Source organism: Eriocheir sinensis, chromosome 3, assembly GCF_024679095.1.
Source record: "Eriocheir sinensis breed Jianghai 21 chromosome 3, ASM2467909v1, whole genome shotgun sequence".
Classification (NCBI taxonomy): domain Eukaryota; kingdom Metazoa; phylum Arthropoda; class Malacostraca; order Decapoda; family Varunidae; genus Eriocheir; species Eriocheir sinensis.
In genome coordinates this window covers 1,472,609-1,485,767 of record NC_066511.1, presented here as the reverse complement: position 1 = coordinate 1,485,767, position 13,159 = coordinate 1,472,609, and positions in this window count along the sequence as shown.

The window sequence follows — 13,159 nt, the reverse complement described above, 5'->3', positions numbered from 1 at the left end:
TATATATATATATATATATATATATATATATATATATATATATATATATATATATATATATATATATATAAATCTGATACAAAAAAGCAGTTTCTTGAAACCATTACTATTGCTACCTCTCCCACTTGGAAGTTAACACTTCTCACATGATGCAAGCCTATTTCACTCTTAAATATTGTATTTGTGTTTCTTTCAAGCGTGTGCCGGGGGGTGGGGGTTACGTGGATGGATACACATGAAATTGATGTCTTTTTTCCCCATATGCACATATAGGGAAGCAAGTGATTATACTTAATAAAAGAGCATAAGATAGTTTGTTGATACCTTCGTAGGACAGAGATCAGGGCATCCAAGTCGCTTGTGCTTCATGTATCCATAGAAACGAAACAATGGCTTGATCGGGCGAACTGATGATTTTGGTAATAAGTGCCTATGCGGGATCACTGAATATCGCTAGAGCAATTTTACGTCAAACTGATAATTAAATTATTATGTGAGACTGAATCGAGGCCTATTACCTGCATAGTCTTTAGATGTCTACTCCGGCTATACAAGATGGAGCCTGCTATCCAAAAGTCGACCCTGCTGACAGAGGTGTTTCTGTAAGAGACAGTATCGAGTGGAAGAGGCATAGGAAACCTCAACAAAGAATCGAGTAAGTCGATGAATCTTGTTATGAGGTACTTAGAATGGACAGAGGAAAATACTTGCTCACAAGGACCCCCGGTTTGTGCGTAGCATGGTGGGAGAAGCGACCCCCCCCCCCCCCCCCCTCACCCGCGGTGTAATGCGTATTGATTGATGATGTACCTTGACTAGTATTCGGTTACTCAAAGGGCCCATTGCTGAAAGTATATGCGCTACACCTTCATATACTCTGCTACGTAATTGCCTTAAAGGATTGGCAAAAATACAATTTATTGTATCCGTTTTAATTATACTAACCCTGCAAATTGAAGTGAAAGCTTTCTAAGACATTTAGCTTCATTTGGCGTCTTCACGAGAAAGTCGGGAGAAGTTCTCCCTTAATCTCTGTTTGTTTGCTCACTTTACCTCCTGAGAAAATCGGTAATAGTGACTGAGTGTGGCCCAGGTGGGGGATTCAGAAAATTCCGATAAAGTAATTGGAGGAGCTAACAGTGAATCTTCAATTACCTCGATCGCCTTAATGTCGGAAATAAAACCCTCTAACTGGGATCCGAAGATGATTTTACTATAACCAAGAAAAAGGTTGATGAGTCTATTCGCATTTGCGTTTTTTCACCAAACCAAAAAACGCTGGAAACTTTAATTACAAAAAAGAAATACGGACCATATTTCATATCTTGTCATTTTTTGCACAAATTATTAGAGGATCAGGCCCGGAAGCAACTGAATATAGCCCAGCCATCAATTGATCAGAAAAGTCATCATAATTATCACCATCATCAACCATTACTAGGCCACAACAGAACAAAGGCCTCTCCCATGTCCATCAACCTATCTGTATAATAGTGTGCACCACCCTGCTCTTATAAATGCTATAACGTCATTTTTTCCAACGGCTCCTCTGACTGCCCTGACTTTTACAATTTGTGCCCAAGTCCATTTCCTTTCCTTAAAAGTCATTGAAATATCTATAGCCTTTGTCTGTTATCTAATCCATGGTGTTCACCATCTATCTTTCCATGCTACACCAAGCCTATTTATGTCTTGGTGCCCTTCATAGCGAGGACCCAGAACCTGTTTTAGTATCTTGAGTCACACCCACCTCTCCTTAACCCAACATACACTTCCATTCCCTATATAAACTTGACATGTATAATCATAAAACGCAAAATTATATATCCCCAATTTTTTTTGAAAAGATGGCGCTTGATGCGTTTGTATCAGAACTTCTTAACAATAATATATCACAATATTATCCCTTGCGTCTCTAGTCACTGTGATATTACATACCTTTGTCCCAAGCCTAATCAAATGTCAGCTATTCTAAAGTGCCATTCCATCCTACATAACCAATAACTTACGATTACATATAAGTCCTGCTCATCTAAAGACAGGTAGAACACTCATTAAACTACGTAATTGTATAAATACTGATGAGCATAGTTTATGCAATGCATTATTGAAACGATGGCTCTTCTTCACAAAAATAAGTATCATGAATTTCAAAGAATAAATTTTCACAAAATTTTGCACGTCGTTAAGATATTATACCTGTTATAAGACTCATCACCTTTCTTCCCTTTTTTTTTCATCCGCACAGTTGTCAAACGTTATTACATTCCTACTTCACTGTCTACAGATAACATTGCTATCGCTGCTTCGCGATTACGTGTTCTTCTGAAAGTTTCAGGATTTTATTTGTTATTGTTTTAGATATAGATATTTGATAATACATGTTTTCATTATTCCACCAAGATTTATGAAGCCATTTTAATATATAAAATATATCAATTTTGTTTTCCCCTTTCTTGCCTTCATATCCCCTCCCCAAACCAATCTTTTCCTTAAAGTTTTCTCTCCCTAAACTTCTAACCAAAATTTCATCTTTTTTTCCTTTATAAGTGGTCCTGTTCCCTTTAATCAGTTAACTTTTTGCCACGAACTTGGACCTCTGCATCATATTTTTATCATTCATCAGTTTCATTTGTTTTATTTGTGTTTCCTTGTCTGCCTTATATTAGCAAGAACAGTTTCTTATACTTCCCACCATAACCATTCCTTTTTTTTTTATTCAATTATAAACGGTTCAAGAAGGAGGTAGGTAGATTCAGGTTCACGTGTATGTTTGTCAATAAGCGAAACATATAAAGCTGACATGAGTTGTTGCAAGTACGAATGAGATCATGGATTAACTTGTCTAGTAGACGATGAGTCACATACGTGGTTGGCCACCCATGGGACGAGGATAAGTTACGGGATTCTACAAGTGGATGTCATACATACGCAAATTAACAAAAAAATAGTTTTAGGTTACAGTTACACTGTTGTGTACACATTTAATATATCTATTTAGTTTTATTATTTAATATCCATTACTTACTAATTATAAGTATTTAATAAGTGACCAGAACTTGGGAGGCCGAGGAGTCGTGAATACTCACAACATTGATCTAAGTATTTAAATCATCTAAAACTAACTATTTTCAGTGCGTTATTTCAACGAAGCGATTATGACATTTTTCTTGAAGGTAAAAATCACCATGGATTATGTAATTCTCTCTCTCTCTCTCTCTCTCTCTCTCTCTCTCTCTCTCTCTCTCTCTCTCTCTCTCTCTCTCCAAACAATTACTTTCTTATTTTCTTTTCTCTTCTCATATCCTGTATTAACCTTCTCCTCTCCTCTCCTCTCCTATCTCATTTCCTCTCCTCTCTCACCGCCCCCTCTCGTGACCTGCATCAGAGACAAGCAATCAGCGGACCGTAGGTTAAGACGTTACATGTCGAGGATAAAGTTACGCTTCGCTTCGCTGATCAAAAGCCAAACTCCAGAAAGAATTCCATGTACAATGCTAAAGACGTGGATGGGACTTTATACAAAGACCGTAGCCGTGTTTCAAAAATTAGTTCAACGTTATATGAAACTCCTCGTTCAAATCTACGACTTCACCAGTAACAATGTTTAACGTATTTAATAATAATTATGATATGAAATTTCATAACTCTGAAACTCGAATGATGATGTACTTTTTATCGTGGTGTATACGCCTCTGTGGTGCAGTGGTTAGCGTGTCATGCAACGGATCAGCAGGCCAGAGTTCGAATTCCAGCCTAGGCAGTCGGCGCGGAGCGGTTCACCCTCCCTTTCGAGCCGGTCGATTAATGGATACTTGGGGAAACCTGGGGAAGGTAAACTATGATAACCCAGATGTCACATTGGTCCTGTGCCTCGTGCCAATGCGTTCTTCCCACCACAGGCTCAAGTGCCAATACGATGGAGATGATCACCGCGGCCAGGCGCATCTATGGCATATGCACAACTTCACCTTGCCTTTACTTTGATGACATTAACATGTCTTGAAAATTCCTGAAAATATCTGTGGTGTAATACGGCCATGGAATAAGGATATTTTTTTTGCTTTCTGCTTGGTTTGGGTTCCAATAATTTGAGCTTCTAGTGTTTCAAAACTTCCATCTCATACCCGCCATAATGTCACATTTTCAATTTAACTTTTGTCATTACCTGTCCGGAAATTTGATACTGAGGAGAGCACCACCATTTTCAAACTATCACATGCCGAGACAAAGGGCGTGGCTGTGCCTCCCATTTCATGTTACCATTGTTTTTGTTTACCCCTACAGCAGGCTGGAGGTGAGGCAAGCCATTCAGACTTTCTTTCTGCTACTGACATCAGTGGCGAGCCGAAAAGTGTCCAGTTATCATTTACATAAAAGTGTCCGTGTCATGGTCAGTTTAGTGCGTGTCTGCCCGCCTCCCGGCACATATCTGTCTGACTGTCTGCCTGCACATGCCTATCTGACTATACCAGCACATGTCGATCTGACTGACTGTCTGCCTGCCCGTCTTCATGTCTGTCTGCCAACCTGCCTTCGTCTGCCTGTCTGTGTGTCTGTCGGTCGGTCGATCGGTCTTTTTAGTCTGTCTGTCTGTCGGCTGGTCGGTAGTCTGTCTGTCTGTCTGTCTGACTCTCTCTCTCTCTCTCTCTCTCTCTCTCTCTCTCTCTCTCTCTCTCTCTCTCTCTCTCTCTCTCTCTCTAATTACTGGCAATCAGCCGAGTCACCCTGTTAGGTGATTAAAACGACAACCCAAGAAAAGAATCGAATTTATCGCCTTAAGTCAAGGTTCGAAAGGCAGTGTTACGTGGAAAGAAAAAAAAAAGAGTTTAAGAAATTTCAAATTCACACACACACACACACACACACACACACACACACACACACACACACACATAAACCGGGCACTTAGTAACACGATACCATCAGAGACCCAACGTCGGCTTCCGGTAACGTTTTACATCAGCATTAATATCTCACACATAACAGTACTTCACTACTTAAACATAAATACGATTTACCTAATTAGCCTCACAATAGTACTGTCACTACTCCTATACAGTCACTATTATATATCAAATGCCACCCATCCACTCTACTTTGATAACAGTACAGCCATTACTATTTTTCACCACAAACCTACCATTCATTTATACTTATTATTTATGGGATAAGTGCTTTTGAGGGACTTTTCCATATTTCTTTTTTTTTTTTCATTTTGCTCTTTGTTTCCTATGTTATTGAAAATATGAAATTCTAACACAGACATACGAATCCAGTGCGGAACAAAATAGTGCCCCCCCTTTCCCCCCCCCCCCAAAAAAAAAATGTATAACCACGTTAATATGGGTGATGGTAATGTGCTATTTTCCAAGGTGGTAATCTAGGGTTAATAGAAAAGCATAAAAGAGAGCGAACAAATATCAGTTTCCAACGTCTTTTCCTCTTTTTTTTTTAATGGATAAAGCAGAGAGCGTCGGGAAAATTTATTATCCCATAAAGCTGAGTACTAAGTCTTAATCCACCACAGTGATTCACACACACATTTCCCATCCCTCAAAAATGCTATACACTATGAGTATATCAGCTGAAAAAAAATCTTATTGTAATTATTATTATTATTATTATTATTATTACTATTATTATTATTATTATTATTATTATTATTAGTAGTAGTAGTAGTAGTAGTAGTAGTAGTAGCAGCAGCAGTAGTAGTCGAAGTCGTAGGCTTAGTCGTAGTAGTAGTAGTACTACTACTACCACTTCTACTACTACTACTACTACTACTATTACTACTACCACTACTACTACTACTACAACTACTACTACAACTACTACTACTACTACTATGCTATACTATACTATACTATACTATAATATAGAACTATAGTATCCTCAACATCATCATTATTACTTTTATCATTTTTTTATTATGAATATTAAAAGTAATAATATCAGTACTATCAGTAATTACTTATAATTTCAGTTAATACCATCAGCAGTAGCAGTAGCATCACAATTGCCAATGTCATTAAAGAAAAATGACACGGAAGGGAAAGGGAATGACGACCAGTAATACAGAAGACCGTCACGGTATATCTTCATTGAAGGTTCCCTCGAAGGACAGTTAAGTCAAGCAATGTTGCATCTATTTCAATCTTCTTTCGATATTTTCATGCTGACTGCTCTTCTGAACTTGCTAACTGCATGCCTTCCCCCCTCCCGCGGCACTCGACTTTCCACTCTTGCTCATCCCTATTATGTCCAAATTCCTATGCAAAAGTTAATGAGCATCTTCATTGTTTTATCCCTTCCGCTGGTAAACTCTGGAACAGACTTCATTCGTCTGTATTTCCTCCTTCCTAAAACTTGAACCCTTTCAAGAAGAGAGTATCAGGACACCTCTCCACCGAGAACTGACCGCTCTTTTGTCCTCTTTTTTTTTTTTCTTTTCATTACAGCAGCGTCTGGCAGGCTTTTTTGTTCCTGTTTTTTTTGTCTTTGAACTGCCTCCCGTAAAAAAAAAAAAAATTAAGACAAAGTGCCACTCAAGCGAGAAAGCAGAACCCAGGTGGAGCTTTTTCCGTACGAGTGTTATAGCGAGAGTACTATAACATCACATTTTGACAATACGACAAACCAACATTAAATGGTTCGTTAGTGGATACTTGTATACTACTCTTCTCATTTTAGCATGTGCAATACATTCAAAGGAACAAAAGCAATAACTGTGCGCATGAAGTTTCTCAGAATTCTTTTTTTTTTTCTCTCTATTCATCTCGACATATTTTTTTGTGTTTGAGTCATTAAATTTTCGGTCTCGTTTTTTTTTTTTCCTTTTCACTATCGTATTTCCTCACTGTCTTCCTCTCCATCTAATCCTTCTCATCTTCTTTCTCGCTCCCAATTATTATTTTTTTTTTTACGTTTTATTCACCTTTTCTACCTTTTTCTTCTTTTCCTCGAGCTTCTTCTTCTCCCACTCACTTCCTCACTCTTTAATTACGACTCTGGCCCGCTTCCTGCGGGAGTTGAGACGCTTTCTTTTCTCTGCCGCTCCTCCGACTGGCTTCGATGCTCCTCTTCCCTTCGGTCCCTTCCCTCCGCGTCTAGCACTAAGACGCCACACACGAACCATTCCTTCCTCGCCCTCTGCTCTTTAAGAAACCTTTTAGCGACCGCAGGTGAAAATAAAATGCAATTCTATGCCTGGAGGGTAAAAGTCGTGAAAAATACAAAGACAATAGGAGAAAAGGATCATCAAAACACAAAACATTTCTCACGGTGGAATATTGCACTTGGTTAATCGAGATAGAATTTTGTTGTTTTTGCGTAATCATGAAACGTACACACTCGACATCGCGAAAAGCAAAAACGAAAACCATGTTACTCCAACGTAACAATGCAGGAAGGTCAAGAAGTAAAAAAGTGGTAGTAGGTAAGTATGGACGAAGAGACAAAAAGTATCCACATTCAGACCATTTATAAGATATTACATTTCCATATAGATAGATAAATAGGTGGAGATAGACAGATATATATGTTTTTTTTTTTTTTTTTACGTCGTTGCCTGTTGCACCGGTAGGCATCTTCCTGGTGGGGCCTGATGGTCGGCCCAAGGCTTCTTCCAGGTGGGGCCTGATGGTCGGCCCAGCCCGTTCTGGCGCAGGCGAGTGTTTATAGTGGCGCCATCTTGCATTGGCTCATGCTGCCCCCCCGGAACTCGTTCTTGATTCGCTTGGACGGCTTCCTCTAGAGTCCGGGTTGATGGGTGGTCTTCAGGACAGCATGTGGGTAGTTTTAAGCCACTCGGCGATGCCTGAAAAATCCGAGTGGTAGCGTGGGGATTCTAACCCGCGTCGTCCATCACGCGGTGAATATGGGCCCAGTACGCTACCAGTTCGGCCACCGCCGAACCGCTATATATATATATATATATATATATATATATATATATATATATATATATATATATATATATATATATATAAATATTTATTTATATATTTAACTCTCTCTCTCTCTCTCTCTCTCTCTCTCTCTATATATATATATATATATATATATATATATATATATATATATATATATATATATATATATATATATATATATATATATATATATATATATATATATATATATATATATATATATATATATATATATATATATATATATATATATATATATATATATATATATATATTTTTTTTTTCTTCTTCTTTTTTTCGCCTGTGGCGCAGGTAGGTTCTCTTGGTAGGGCCTGATGGTTGGCCGCAGCGCTCTACTGAACTTGCTAACTGCATGACACTACCTCTCCCTCGCACAGGCTGCAAACGACCTTATACGTACTCTAGCTCATCTATATGATATCCGAATCCCTTATGCAATAATTACCAGCATCACTATTCTTCCTCTCTCGAGTTGCAACAATATCGTGTTCCATTTCGAGAGGCTGGCATGTTCTCAGGAGTATGAAGTGACAGTCTCAAATCTGATGAATGTGCTCAGCATCCTTGAGGACCCTGTAGAAATGTGGGTTACCTTCAAACTTGAGATTCTCCAAGCTGCCAAGTAGTGCACTGGAGAGCGCCCAAGATCTAGGAGTAACTTTGCCTCGGAAGAGACGCTGATGAATATTTAAGAAAGTTGCGCTGCCAGACTTACAGGGAATCGGGACCAATATAGGGCTCTGTCGCGTAGGACAAGAGCTCTCCTGAGGAGAGACAAGAAGAGGTATGTCAGGGGTCTCGCCGAGGACGTCGAGGGCTATTTAAATGCAAATGACCTCCGACCTGCTTACGAGCCCAGAAGAATCTACGCACAGAGCTTCCCTCTCATGTGAGCGCTATCCGATCAGCTGACGGCTGCCTCGTGTCGGGCATGGATGGGCAAAGGGTTCGTTTGGCTGAGTACTTTGAGCAGTTGAACACGGCGGACCCTCCAAGTGGGCAGCTTCCAGTTGCTGGGATGCAGGTGGCGGATGCTGATCCACTCATCAACGAAAGTCCACACCCTCTCTTGACGAGGTCAGAGGCTGTAGCAAAGTTAGGGGGCGGTGTCACGGGCAAAATTGAGCCTCGGGCAAAATTGAGGCCGGGCATCCACATGCCTCTGTTATCTTAGCTCAAGCTCGTGTATGTGGGGTTCTTTTCGTCTGATATGACGTCTGATCATCATCATGATCATCATTCTTTATCATGATGACAAAGACCAAATAAAATTTGCCCCATTAAGGCAGCTTTTCCGCGTTCGGCGGCTTTCGTCTCGTCCTTAACCATCCCCATCAGCCACATTCATTTTCTCAGAAAAAGATACTCATAAAATAGGATACCAATCATTTACATTTTACATCAACATATTTCAACAGGTGGATACTTAGGCCATACTCACACTGCTGACACACCAGAATTTTATCTAATAACGGAAAGGAAAAAAAAAAATGGAATGTCATTGTTCCAAATTGAAAGCCAGGGCAGAATATAAAACCTCGGCATCTATCTATATCAGTTTTTATTATATGTATTATATTTGTATGGGTAAATTAATGCTTTCTGTAGAAAACAAAAAAAAAAAAAAAGTTCAAAATAAATCAATCAATCATCGATTCTTTTTGATCTCCGTAAGCCATCCTCCATCAGCCAGCAGCCGACACCCTCGACACATTAACTTTTTATACCCTTCCCCCACATAACTGAAGGATTTACAACGAAAATAAGCAGATTCATACAAAAAACACCAAAATCTACCAGAAAAATGTATTTTCATCTCCAAGCATGTGGTAAAGTTGCAGTTTCGGGCAATATTCCCTAACCTAATCTAACTTAATACATTGGTTGGTACTTATATGCACTGGATCAGTACCTAACGCCACTTTGGCCAGTACTATCATCACTTTGTTGAGTACTTATCGCCATCGGGTCAGCACGTTTAGATTTGAATCCCCTTCTCTACCCCCTTTACTCCCCTTCTTCCCCCGCAGACCATCATGGTGCAGGTTAATGTGGATGGACTCTGGAGGAAATGATAAATTATATAAAAAAACATATCTCAGGAATGAACATTCTGACAGTAAGATATACACCGCTGTGTTGTATGTGACCTAAGTTCTTCATTAAGAACAAAGTTTTTTTGCAATGAGATAGGTGAACTTATTAATTTTTGGTGTTTTGATTGCTTTGCTAATTGATTTCGTCACAAATGTGTAGTTTCTGAGGAGGAATGGGGTGATAAAAACTGAATTATGACAGAAACAATTAGGAGATTCATTTAAAACACATCTAAATCTACCAGAAGAATGTACATTTATCTGCCATTAAGAGACAGGTCCTAATCTTAATACTGCATTTATAAACCGTTTATTCAAATGGAATATTTTTTTTCTCTGGAAAACAATAGAAGTGTGTCAATTTTTCAATTTTCAAGTTGACAATTTTATATTATTCCTGAAAAAGAAACTATCTTCATAAGGAAAACCATCATGAAATGCACAGGAAAAAATTGTCTGTGCCTCAATATAATCTAAATGAAACCTAACCCAACCTGGTCAGACCCTAATGCCACTTGGTCAGTACTAATGCTCCTAGTCAGAACCTAACGCCACCTGGTCAGTATGACTTTTGCACCACCCTATCTTTCGACCTATCTCTGTCAGAAGGATATAGATGCTATCCAAAGGGTAGCTTTCTCATGGGGACTGCATTTTAACACCAATAAGAGTGTAGTACTAAGATGTCAGACTTGTCTCTGGAACCAGTACATAGACTCTTGGGTATTTTGGTTGATAACAGTCTAAAATTCCACTCTCACCTCAAAATCAGTCAGTAAAGCAGCAGGACTGGCTAACAATTTGTTGAGGTCCACTCTTTGCAAAAATATTGAGTTCATGGTATCCCTTTCTAAAAGCCTTTGTTAGAGTTAGGGTCCCCTTACCAGATGGACCTAACCGATTGACAGTCTCTCAGAGCTAAACTATTTTGATTGCACAAGAACTCTGAAGTCTTCACTCAGTATGTACTGGGCTACTTAGATCAGATTTAATTCACTGTTGGAGGATATTCCATGGAGAATCGACAGTTGCCCCACTTGACCTTTTCCTCCCTGCTACCAGTACCATGAATGTCACCAGAGGTCACACATTAAACTTTCATAAACCCCATACTAATGTTGAATATAGATGCTATTTTTTTTAGCATAAAATTCATTGATCATTAGAATTCATTTGTTACCTGATATGGTTGTGGGTGCTGATTCCATTTAAGAAATTTTTATCCTCATTATTAGGGGATCCATTTTTTTTTTTTTTTGTACATGTGGCCTATAGCGCCAGTAGGCTTATCCGTAGGGGCCTGATGGTTGGCCCTAGCCCGTTATGGTGCAGGCATTTGTTTTATAATGGCGCCATTATTATTGGCTCATGCTTCCCCCCGGAGCTCATTCTTGATTCCACTTGCACTGTAGAGTTTCTTCTAGAGTCCGGGTCGACAGGTGGTTTTCAGGACAGCATGTGGGTAGTCTTAGGCCACTTGGCGATATATAACTATACATAGACTAAACCCCACAATATTATCCATACTAGAGCAGGTTGTTCTTGGATGATACATATGGCACACTATCCAGTCGGTGGCCGAATTGGTAGAGTACTGGGCTCACATTCACCGCGTGATGGACGACGCGGGTTCGAATCCCCACGCTACCACTCGGATTTTTCAGTCACCGCCGAGTGGCTTAAAACTACCCACATGCTGTCCTGAAGACCACCCATCAACCCGGACTCTAGAGGAAGCCGTCCAAGCGAATCAAGAACGAGTTCCGGGGGGCAGCATGAGCCAATGCAAGATGGCGCCACTATAAACACTCGCCTGCGCCAGAACGGGCTGGGCCGACCATCAGGCCCCACCTGGAAGAAGCCTTGGGCCGACCATCAGGCCCCACCAGGAAGATGCCTACCGGCGCAACAGGCAGCGACGTAAAAAATAAAAAAAATAAAAAAATAAAAAATCTTAGTACTAAACTACTGTTAGTCCTGGCGTCACAGCAGATTCTAGCTGCCTCATTTATATACTACCAAATTTCTTTTATGAACCATTTGACTGGTGAGTTAAGGGTAGCCAACCAAGTGAGTAAACCCAACACCCCCTGGTCAGAAATTGACAAAGTTAAAATACATTGGATATTATAGTGCCCAGAAATTTGAGAGCCCACATCTCCAATATGATAGTCAATTAAATTGTTTTTCATAAGGGAACTATTGGTTTTGAATTACCACCCAAGCTAGGTCATACAGGGGGCTGCCTTATGTAAGCCAGAAGAATTTTGGTAGACCTATAATGTTTTTAGACTCCCAACATATTGTTATCTGATGGCTGCAACAATATTCTTATTAAGAATGTATGTTCATTTTCAGTGAGCAAGAGTTTGTGCGTTTGCACACTGTGAAGCAGTGACTGCGAGGGGAAGAGCCAAATATGTTGCCACGCAAAAAGAAGAACCTGAAGAGATTAAAAGAAAAATGCTCGCTTGACGAAGGTAAATTTGATAAATTACCTATGAATAGCTGAATAATTTTATTCCACAGAAACCTCATACGAGTGTGTGTGTGCGTGTGTGTGTGTGTGTGTGTATATATATATATATATATATATATATATATATATATATATATATATATATATATATATATATATATATATATATATATATATATATATACATATATATATATATATACAATAGAGCCCCATTTAACGCGAGAATTAGGTGGATGAACACGGTCGCGCTAACTGAATTCGCGCTAATTGAATAAAGTAACCAATATGAAAAATAAATTATTTGGTGCACACGTGGGTCTGACTTTTGGGTTTGATAATTACTCAAAATAATCACTCACATTAAAAAAAAAAAACCTACGATTGGCTGAGCTCTGAAAACACGCTTGTGATTCGCTGGGAGTCCGATGACGTCATCGCCGGCGCTCACCCGGTCAGCGGCCTCGCTGCCTTAAGGCGTATCACACTTGGACAACCGGCAAATCCAAATTTTCCGGGTGTGCGTCACACACGGCCAAGGTCAGTTGCCCGTATCCACATCCACAACGTAAACAAAGCACTTGCCCTGTATCAACATGGCGTCGTCTGCTAAAGTACGGGCTCTAGCG